Source organism: Coregonus clupeaformis, chromosome 11 (genome assembly GCF_020615455.1).
Source record: "Coregonus clupeaformis isolate EN_2021a chromosome 11, ASM2061545v1, whole genome shotgun sequence".
In the NCBI taxonomy this organism is placed as follows: Eukaryota; Metazoa; Chordata; class Actinopteri; order Salmoniformes; family Salmonidae; genus Coregonus; species Coregonus clupeaformis.
The window spans coordinates 45,094,809-45,105,672 of record NC_059202.1 but is presented as its reverse complement, the minus strand read 5'-3'; the positions used below and the strand labels follow the sequence as shown (position 1 = coordinate 45,105,672).

Sequence of the window (10,864 nt, the reverse complement as noted above, 5' to 3'; positions counted from 1 at the left end):
CCTTGTGACTGTTGTAGACCATGGACAGACCTCTATGTTGCTCCTTACTCTGCTTACTGTGGCTCATCCTTCTGCTCTCGTGGGTCAGATGAGGGTTTAGGACAGACCTGTACTCTCTGAAGGTCTCCCACTAATCTGGAGTTGTGTCCCATCTGGCCTGGGTGGAGAGGAAGGGACTGGGTGGAGTGATGGGTGTCACCTTGGCAGCTCCCTCCATGCCCATGTACATACTGTGCTGTGCTACTATAACTAGGATAAGGTGAGGCTTGGCGCTTTGGATGATCAGACCAGGTCCAGGCTTCACCGGTAACTTGCTGCATCTTGATCCGGGAGTAAACACCTTTATCCGGCTCGAAAGGACCACAATGTAAGTGAGGACTTGGTAGACTGTATATTCTTTAGGTTAGGTTTTACTTTATGTGTTCGCTCCCGTGTGCTGGTAAGGGCACAGATGACAGACAGGTAGGATTCCAGTTGAGGTGGTTTAATAACAATGAAGACGCACAGGCACGGAACAGCACCACACAGTGTATGTAGTATGGATGGGCTAAGGCACCAAAGTGTGTGTGTGTGTGTGGCCTTGGCGAACACAATGAAAGCTAACTGGTGGGAAAACACAAGGATGGCTGGAACTTTATCTCACTTGACTTCTCTCGAGCTGATATTCTTCTCTGAGCTGGAGATCGCCCAGCATGCTCTGCTCCACTTCACTGGTAGGCGGAGCTACAGCTCTGATATGATGAACTAACATTACTGATATGATTAACTACAAATCCTTCACAGCCTTTTGTACAGTGTGTCTCTGTGAAAAAGATAGCTAGCTAACCATTTATGCACAGCCTATTTACTTATAGACTACTAGCTAGTCATGTGATGATGCGTTTGCTTGATCTACTTGAATTGAGTGTGTGTGATCTGTATAGGGACTGTGTGTTTGAAGACTTTCAGGGTGTTTTCACATTTGGTCCCTTTCAGAAAATGTCTGTGAACTCAGTGTGGTTCGCTGAATTTTTTGTGAATTGTGAACACTCCAAGGGAACTCAGACCCCTCAAAAGAGCCCCGAAGCGAACTGAACTGAGACCATTTCGAGAGGTAATCTGTTAATCAATTTATCTTTTAGTGAGAATTGCAGTAACTGCTAGTTTGCTTTGGCTCTGTGATCAACCCATACATTTGTAAGAATAAAGTTATAAGTGAAATTATGCTCATGCTCATCTGACTCAATAAATAATGCAATAATGCTATTGTTTGTATTCCTAGGAATGTGTCACTGTAGCAAAGGCACAAGGACGTTGACGTAGCTGATGGGAAAGAAGCCAGACTCCCCGCTGATCATGCCCTGGTACCAGTTGTCATCAATCTGGTAAGGATGATGAGGTCGCCCTCCTTGAAGCCCAGCTCTCCTTCATTCTCACCCACAAAGCCGTAAAATGCCCGTCAGCAAGGCTGGTCCAGGAAAACTTCAGAATCTGAAAGAGACCCACAGTTGCCTTGAAATGTATATCACTAGATGATATCAATCTAAACAGTTAATACTATTATGCACACCCTGGTCATTTCCTGTTAATGCACACCATGGCATGCATTATTGCTTGCGACAGCTATATGATAGACAGGACATCATGGAAGGTTTTGGTCTGAAGTCTGGACCATGACCTGTGGGTTTACTCACGGATACAGATGGGACTTTGGTCTTACAGGTACTGTATGTTTGTGTATCTGGGATAAGTGAAGAAGGATGAAAATAAATAGCATATCTTAGCCAGTAAAAAGTTATACTTCCCATACAATTGCTCCAAAAATATATACAAATACTGGTATTCTGTTTTGAAATGCAAGCTCAAGTTGGCAAGTATTGCATCGGTGTGACACTCTGGCTCCGGGACTTTTGTATTTGAGCCAGGGTGTATTTGTTTTGTGGGGTTTTGTTGTATAGGGTGTATTCGTTTGGTTGGGTTTTTGGGTGAGTTAGTTGTAGTGTCGTGTGACTCCCAATCGGAGGTAACGAGTGTCAGCTGTCGGCTCGTTATCTCTGATTGGGAGCCATATTTGACTGTTTGTGTTCTCATGAGGGTTGTGGGTTTTTGTTCCTGTTTAGTCATTGTCACTATTGGACTTCACATTCGTCGCTTTGGTTTGTTGTTTTTGGTTGCTTTAAGTAAATAAAGTCAACATGTTCTTTTCACTCGCTGCGCCTTGGTCTCCTTCACTCCTCGACGAACGTGACAGAAAAACCCACCATAAAAGGACCAAGAAGCGTGTCAAGCGGCAACAGGACCTACCTACACAGGATTTATGGACGCCTATCAAGGATTCATGGACATGGGAGGAGATACTGGATGGAAAGGGTCCTTGGGCACAACCGGGAGAATATCGCCGCCCTCGTGAAGAGCTGGAGGCAGCTAAAGCCGAGAGGAGGTGGTATGAGGAGGCAGCACGGAGTCGAGGCTGGAAGCCCGTGGGTACTACCCAAAAATTTATTGGGGGGGGGCTTAAAGGGAGTGTGGCGAAGTCAGGTAGGAGACCTGCGCCTACTCCCTGGACTTACCGTGGAGAGCGAGATACGGGCAGACACCGTGTTACGCAGTAGAGCGCATGGTGTCTCCTGTACGCAGGCATAGCCCGGTTCGGTACATTCCAGCTCCACGTATCGGCCGGGTTAGAGTGAGCGTTGAGCCAGATGTCATGAAGTCGGCCCAACGCATCCGGCTACCAGTGCGTCTCCTCGGGCCGGCGTACATGGCACCAGCCTTACGCATGGTGTTCCCGGTTCGCCCACATAGGCCGGGTGCGGGTTAGTCCACCTCCCGTACTGGTCGGGCGACGGGGAGCATCAACCCAGGTAAGGTTGGTCAGGCTCAGTGCTCAAGGGAGCCAGTAAGCCTGCACGGTCCGGTATTTCCGGCGCCACCTCTCCGCTCCAGCCCAGTACCACCAGTGCCTACACCACGCACTAGGCTTCCTGTACGTCTGCAGAGCCCTGTGTCTCCTCCACGCACTAGCTGTATGGTGCGTGTCTCCAGCCTTTTCCCACCAGTGCCTACACCACGCACCAAGCCTCCTGTGTGTTCCCCGAGTCCTGTGCGTCCTGTTGCTGCTCTCCGCACTAGGCCTTATGTGCGTCCCCAGGGTCCAGCATGCCCTGTTCCTGCTCTCCGCACTAGGCCTTATGTGCGTCCCCAGGGTCCAGCATGCCCTGTTGCTTCTCCCCGCACTAGCCCTGAGATGCGTGTCCTCAGCCCGGTACCTCCAGTTCCGGCACCACGCACCAGGCCTACGGTGCGCTTCAGACGGCCAGAGTCTGCCGTCTGCCCAACGGGGCCTGAACTGCCCGTCTGCCCTAAGGCGCTTGAACTGGCCATCTGTACTGAGCCTGCAAAGCCGCCCGTCTGCCATGAGCCTTCGAAGCCGTCCGCCAGACCGGAGCCGCTAGAGCCTTCCGCCAGACAGGATCAGCCAGAGCCTTCCGCCAGCCATGAGCAGCCAGATCCGTCAGCCAGCCATGAGCAGCCAGATCCGTCAGCCAGCCATGAGCAGCCAGATCCGTCAGCCAGCCATGAGCAGCCAGATCCGTCGGCCAGCCAGGAGCAGCCAGATCCGTCAGCCAGCCATGAGCAGCCAGATCCGTCAGCCAGCCATGAGCAGCCAGATCCGTCAGCCAGCCATGAGCAGCCAGATCCGTCAGCCAGCCATGAGCAGCCAGATCCGTCAGCCAGCCATGAGCAGCCAGATCCGTCAGCCAGCCATGAGCAGCCAGATCTTTCAGCCAGCCATGAGCCGTCCAGCCAGGATCCGCCAGAGCCGTCCCAGCCAGGATCCGCCAGAGCCAGCCAGCCAGGATCCGCCATTGAGTCCGGTGCTGTCCCTTAGCCCGATGCTGTCCCCTTAGCCCGGTGCTGCCCCTTATCCTGGTGCTGCCTCTTAGCCCGGTGCTGCCCCTAAATCCAGGTGGGGTAAGTTGGAGGGTGGTTATGTGGAGGAGGCTAGGGAAGCGGGTGGTGACTAAGGTGGGGTGGGGACCACGACCAGGGCCAGAACCGCCACCGTGGACAGACGCCCACCCAGACCCTCCCCTAGACTGTATGCTGGTGCGCCCGGAGGTCGCACCTTTAGGGGGGGGTACTGTGACACTCTGGCTCCGGGACTTTTGTATTTGAGCCAGGGTGTATTTGTTTTGTGGGGTTTTGTTGTATAGGGTGTATTCGTTTGGTTGGGTTTTTGGGTGAGTTAGTTGTAGTGTCGTGTGACTCCCAATCGGAGGTAACGAGTGTCAGCTGTCGGCTCGTTATCTCTGATTGGGAGCCATATTTGACTGTTTGTGTTCTCATGAGGGTTGTGGGTTTTTGTTCCTGTTTAGTCATTGTCACTATTGGACTTCACATTCGTCGCTTTGGTTTGTTGTTTTTGGTTGCTTTAAGTAAATAAAGTCAACATGTTCTTTTCACTCGCTGCGCCTTGGTCTCCTTCACTCCTCGACGAACGTGACAATCGGTGTCATAAATTCTGGGGTACCAATACTTACTTTTTCAGCTTGGTTTATTCTGGGCATCTGCAATACATTATAATGGACATATTAACAACTTCAATCAGGAATGCTATAGTTGGGGCCATGCTTTTTTGTTTTGTTTTGTTTCTTTGCTTTTACTGGTATTTCCAGCATGATCCACTAAGTTTGCTGCAGGTTGAAAATCCTAGGAAATGTTCTTTAATTCTTGAACCAGCTGGTACCAACATATTTGATGGAAAATTACTGAGCACGCTTATAGGGAAGGGCACTCAACATGTACGGCACTAACACAAATGACTGATGATTGGCTGAAGAAATTGATAAGAAGATTGTGGGATCTGTTTTGTTTGTTCAGTGCAGCTTTTTACATTATCAATCATTGTCTGCTGCTTAGAAAACGTGTGTTATGGCTTCACTTCCTCTGCCATATCATGGATAGAGAGTTACTGATCTAACACAGAGGGTGTTAATGGAAGCCTCTCTAACACAAACCAGGTAGTCTGCAGTAGCGGTGCGTTGGTAGAATAACTGGGGAAGACTAGCCCAAATAAATTGCCGTATTAGGCTACAACCTATGTTGTGATAATTGCATTGTTTGCTTTATAACCTGTTAGTTCATATGCCTTGCCACCGTGATTTATAGGCCTAAGGCCGCGACAATAAGATGACAGTGGCAGAATAAATTCAACCACACCTTTGTTTCATCACAAAACCGGAGAGCAATCTCTGTCCGGTGAAGTCCACAAAACATATTGCATATAACAAACAGTTACATGACCTACAGCATGGTCAAGCAAGTTAATGTTTCCGACTACTAAACAACTATTGATTTAGAACCACGGCGAGTTAAGGCAAGTTGCAAAGAAAACAGGAGCTGCCTCCACTATACCTTTTCCCCCCTTTTTTTTACACTCCAAAAACAAATGTATACATTTGAACAACAATTTACAGACACACAAACAATGACTACATCTCCTCTGCCCAGACCCACATGCTCACACCCCCATCCTTAGTGCCTGCTTATTGTTTGCCACTTGGCCTTAAATTGTTCCAATTTGTTTTTCTTGGCCACCCATGCTATTTCAATAATAAATCATTAGATTTTTCCATTGTGTCAATGAAGGTGGATTGATTGACTTCCAAGTTTTTAGTATACGTTTTTTCAAGATGAGTGATGAGAAGAGAATTGTCCAACCCATTGGGTATCTCATTATACCCCCATATGCCATGTCTTGAAATATGCAGACAGACAGATTAAAAGTATGTTTACATTGTAATACTTCTGACAACCAACTTTCTAGCTCCACCCACCATTTCCGGACTTAATAGCATTCATAGAAAGCATGGTTTATTGAGTCATTATTAGTTTTACATTTAAGACATGACTCAGCCGTTGTGCTGGAGAATTTGTATAATCAATTCTATCCATTAGTTTATACTGGATTAAGTGTGCATTTTCGTTAACTGTCATTTCATTAGTTATGCGCCAACTTTCCCTCCATCTTGTGCCAACATCCACAGGAGGTTGGTGACACCTTAATTGGGGAGAACGGGCTCGTGGTAATGACTGGAGCGGAATCAGTGGAATGGTATCAAATACATCAAACACATGGTTTCCAGGTGTTTGATGCCATTCCATTTGCTCCGTTCTGGCCATTGTTATGAGCCTCCGCTGCCAACATCAGTTATTTTTAAGTCTTGTTTACAATAGTTTATACTTTTTTCTAAGAGATTGTCAGTTGGATATGCTCTCTGCAAGGTTTTGTATATATTCCCTATCATATGAACATCCTTTTCTGACTCAAATAAAATTCCCTCAAGGTTGCTCTGATGTCCAAAAGAACTCAAATCAAAATGTTGTGATATGTAACTTTTAAGTTGCATGTATTTAAAATATCTACATTGGTCAGTCCAAAATTACTTTTTAATTCTGTCATGGAAATACAACACAGACAAAAGCAGTATACATGCAATTCCCTTTCAAGTATACTTTTTGACATCGGTGGAAGGGACGCCATAATATCCTGTCATGTTTAAATAGAGTGTTTGTGAACATTGGCTAATGCTGACCAAAAGCTCAGTTTTAATGGCCGACGTCTGGTGAGAGTAGATACTCCTAAGTTCCACCATCCCACTCAGCTCCTTATTATAGCACAATAAGGCAACACCCACAATAAAAAGCCCCATTGGCCAAAAATTCAAAGGGTGAAAAGGCAACATTTTTTAAATCACTGAAACCGTTTCATACACATGTAACCCTATCACCAGGCTCGAATTTGACTCTCACAATATTACCTTATTTAGAATATCTGAACAGCATGGGATATTAGGTGAGAAGGACATTAATATGCCATTTAGCAGACGCTTTTATCCAAAGCGACTTACAGTCATGCGTGCATACATTTTTGTGTATGGGTGGTCCCGGGGATCGAACCCACTACCTTGGCGTTACAAGCGCCGTGCTCTACCAGCTGAGCTACAGAGGACCACATCTCCAATAAGAATCCCTATTGTAAACTTGCTAGGGTGAATGACAAATAGGGTATTAACTTCAGATAGAATGATTATAGACTTGGTTATTATTATAAGGATATGCTTTCCCATGCATTCAATGAAACTGAAACAGTAAATGACTCCACCAATACAACAGACATAAGGTTCAAGATCTATATTAATCAAATTTTCAATGTATCACATCAAAACAAATAAAAATAATAAACCCCAATGATTTTTCCACAACCCATGTCCAACTTATTTGCAAGCTTGCTTAAACCCTGGTCGCGCGTTAGAGCTCATAAAAAAATGACGACATACATAAAGTCCCGAAGTCCACCCCACATTTGTAGTTACTCACTACTTGTAGATAATGCCTCAGCAAAATATACTAGTTCCGTGCAGGTGTCCTCACAAGATCCACAGCGAACACAGCTATCAATGCAGCCAGTACTCGGTAGCAGCAACAGACATCCGTTGGAAACCCGAACTCGTTGATCGTCACAAGCAATTCTCTCCAAGTCTTGCACGATGCTAGGCTAACCTCTAGGATGTCGAATGTCTCCACAATGCGACGGCAGCTTCAGTCTCCACTAGGTCTTTCTTAACGAAATAATAAACACTCTCTTATAGAAATAAAATCAGGATTTCCCTTCAAAAAAACTCTGTAGGTATGGTTTTGTTCTCTCTTTATCGTTTCCTTTGGTCGTTTTTCCTTCACCAACCCCACTAACTTCTCTCCTCTCCCTTCTTTCAACCTTTCCCTCTCTTTTCTTTCCCAGCAACCAGTCCACTCTCCCATTGGCCACAACTTAACAAGTTACCTCATTGGTCAAAACTTTAACCAGATACATGGGAAACTTAAACTTAAAAGTAAACCAACCTATTCACTTGTACATTTTTTAAAAACATTGCTTCAAAAGAAATGCATTAATGTCATTACAAATCAGGAGCTATTCGATCACCTTTTAAATCTAATACCAATGAATTAAAACAAATAAACTCTATACTTGGTTTTAGCAAGGTATTACACACACACACAATTAGAGCTCCTGCAATGTAGCCTACCTCTCATGCCCTCCTCGTTTGGCTCAAGTCATTTGTTGCCATCCAAACCTCCATACCTCTTCTTCCATTTGCGTCATAGAGAAGGGGTTCTCTGGAAACTGGAAAAACAAAAGATTTTCAGAATATTCGTTTGTATATTTTTGTCAAACAATATGATTGTTTATCTTGGTAACCAAATTACATTGTCTCTCTCAATAGATATGGCAACAAAGTGTCACAACCAAATGAAACAAGCAAATGATTTACTGTTTATAATTATTGGATCAAGTGAAGAACAATGATAACACTTGAATAGCACACAGTTAATGGACACCAGCAAGAATAGATGTTGTGATAGTAACAGCTAATGGGGATCCAAATAAACATCAAACCATTTACTTGGTTTTAAACAATGTTGTGCATAACTAACCCTGTTCCAAATCCAATAGGACCATTGAACTCCACTAAAGACAAGTCTAGTCATGATGTGTGGGATAAGTAGTGTCCATCTCTAGGTGAGTTATGACATGGCCATCTATCATCAGCATCTCCACTTGAAGCAGCACCTGGGCTGCATGTTTCCTTTGGTGTGGGCTGCCTTGCCTTCAGTTAACTCCCATGCAATGTCACGTCTCATGATAACATCCATTGAATGTACAGCAAACTAAATGCTCAGATGAGATGTGAAAATGTACCTTTTTTCCTATGACTGGAAAATATGTAAGCTATTGCTTTTCCTAACATCTGACTATTATGATAAGGATTTTCCTCTGTGTCTTGGCTTGGACTGTTTTCCATTGAGGGATGAAACAAACTTCAGCGACGAATGCAACAGAGTAGCCCATGTAGGGATAAAACACTTTCAAGAGTCTCCCTTCTCCACTCCAGGCTCTATGCGAGTGTGTGTGCTGTGTGTTATGCTGCTTGCTCTGAAGTTTCTGAACGAATGGGAAGAACTTAAATGGGACCCAGTGAGAGAGTGGGTGGGACATTATTTCAGAAGGAATGCTGAACCACTCAACTGCAAGGAAAGGCAGTCATAGGTGTTTTTCAGGGATGGGATAACATTATAGAATGTGAAAATGCTGTAACACCTTGACGTTTAGGAGCACCAATAAGGACTGCATAACACATTAACAAGCAATACATCAGAATTTACAAAATGCTTACTTTAGAGCCTGCAAGTTTCTGTTAAAGCTGCAATATGTCACTTTTGGGGTGACCCGACCAAATTCACATAGAAATATTAGGTATACAGTGCCTTGCAAAAGTATTCAACCCCTTTGGCGTTTTTAGCTCCATTCTGTTTCTTTTTTTATTCTGAAAAACTCCCCAGTGCTTAACGATTACAAGCACACCCATAACATGATGCAGCTGCCACTATGCTTGAAACTATGGAGAGTGGTACTCAGTAATGTGTTGTATTGGATTTGGCCAAAACATACAGTGCCTTGAAAAAGTATTCATCCCTCTTGGCGTCTTTCCTATTTTGTTGCATTACAACCTGTAATTTAAATGGATTTTTATTTGGAATTCATGTAATGGACATACACAAAATAGTCCAAATTGGTGAAGTGAAATTAAAAAAATAACTTGTTTCATAAAATTCAAAAAAATAAATAACGGGAAAGTGGTGCGTGCATATGAATTCACCCCCTTTGCTATGAATCCTCTAAATGTCAAGAATGCTGTAGGTGGGTGTAGTGGTGGAATCAAGCGCAGGACACCGAAGTATAGTCCAAAAGACTTTAGTTCAAATTCCACCAAGGAAAATACGAACAAAACTTGCCCGAAGGCGAAACTACGCACGAAGGCGACACAAACAAAAGGCGCACTAAACATGTGCGTAAACGCTCCAACACAGTGGAGTGAAGCTCAACCGAGCGAAAAATGCAAGCACAACACACGACAGAAAAATAATCACACACAAACACAGACACACCCAACGAGACTTAAATAGAACACTAATGAGGACTAACTAGACACAGGTGTACAACATCAAGACCAAATCAAACGAACATGAAACATAGATCGGTGGCAGCTAGTACTCCGGGGACGACGACCGCCGATGCCTGCCCGAACCAGGAGGAGGAGCAGCCTCGGCCGAAACCGTGACAGTACCCCCCTTTGACGCGCGGCTCCAGCCGTGCGCCGACCCCGGCCTCGGGGACGACCAGGAGGACGCGGAGCAGGGCGCGCGGGATGGTCCCGGTGGAACTCCGACAGGAGAGATGGGTCTAGGATGTCCCTCCGCGGCACCCAGCACCGCTCCTCCGGGCCGTACCCCTCCCACTCCACGAAATACTGGAGACCCCCCATCCGGCGTCTGGAGTCCAAGATGGACCGAACGGTGTACGCTGGAGCCCCCTCGATGTCCAATGGGGGCGGAGGAGTCTCTCCTATCTCATTGTCCTGGAGTGGACCAGCTACCACCGGCCTGAGAAGAGACACATGGAACGAGGGGTTAATATTCTTATATTCAACAGGTAGATGTAACCTATAACACACCTCGTTCAATCTTCTCAGGACTTTAAAGGGCCCCACAAACCGCCGACCCAGCTTCCGGCAGGGCAGGCGGAGGGGCAGGTTTCTGGTAGAGAGCCAGACTCGATCTCCGGGTGCGTACACCGGCCCCTCACTGCGGTGGAGATCGGCGCTCGCCTTGTGACGAAGGACGGCCCGCTGCAGGTGGACGTGGGCAGCGTTCCACGTCTCTTCCGAGCGCCTCATCCAATCATCCACCGCAGGGGCCTCGATCTGGCTCTGCTGCCATGGTGCCAGAACCGGCTGGTAACCCAATACACATTGGAAAGGGG

At 46.0% G+C, this 10,864-nt stretch overlaps 1 long non-coding RNA gene across 1 annotated transcript in view; it reads right to left on the bottom strand.

The window, feature by feature from the left end:
* Positions 1 to 468: 468 nt before the first annotated feature.
* The window catches only part of LOC121577024, a 23,176-nt gene continuing 12,780 nt past the window's right edge, over positions 469 to 10,864 (bottom strand). The window contains exons 2-3 of the long non-coding RNA XR_006002555.1: positions 8,070 to 8,167; positions 469 to 1,470 (exon numbers count right to left, since the gene is read on the bottom strand). This is a non-coding gene — a long non-coding RNA (uncharacterized LOC121577024). The remainder of the gene's footprint in view (positions 1,471 to 8,069; positions 8,168 to 10,864) is intronic.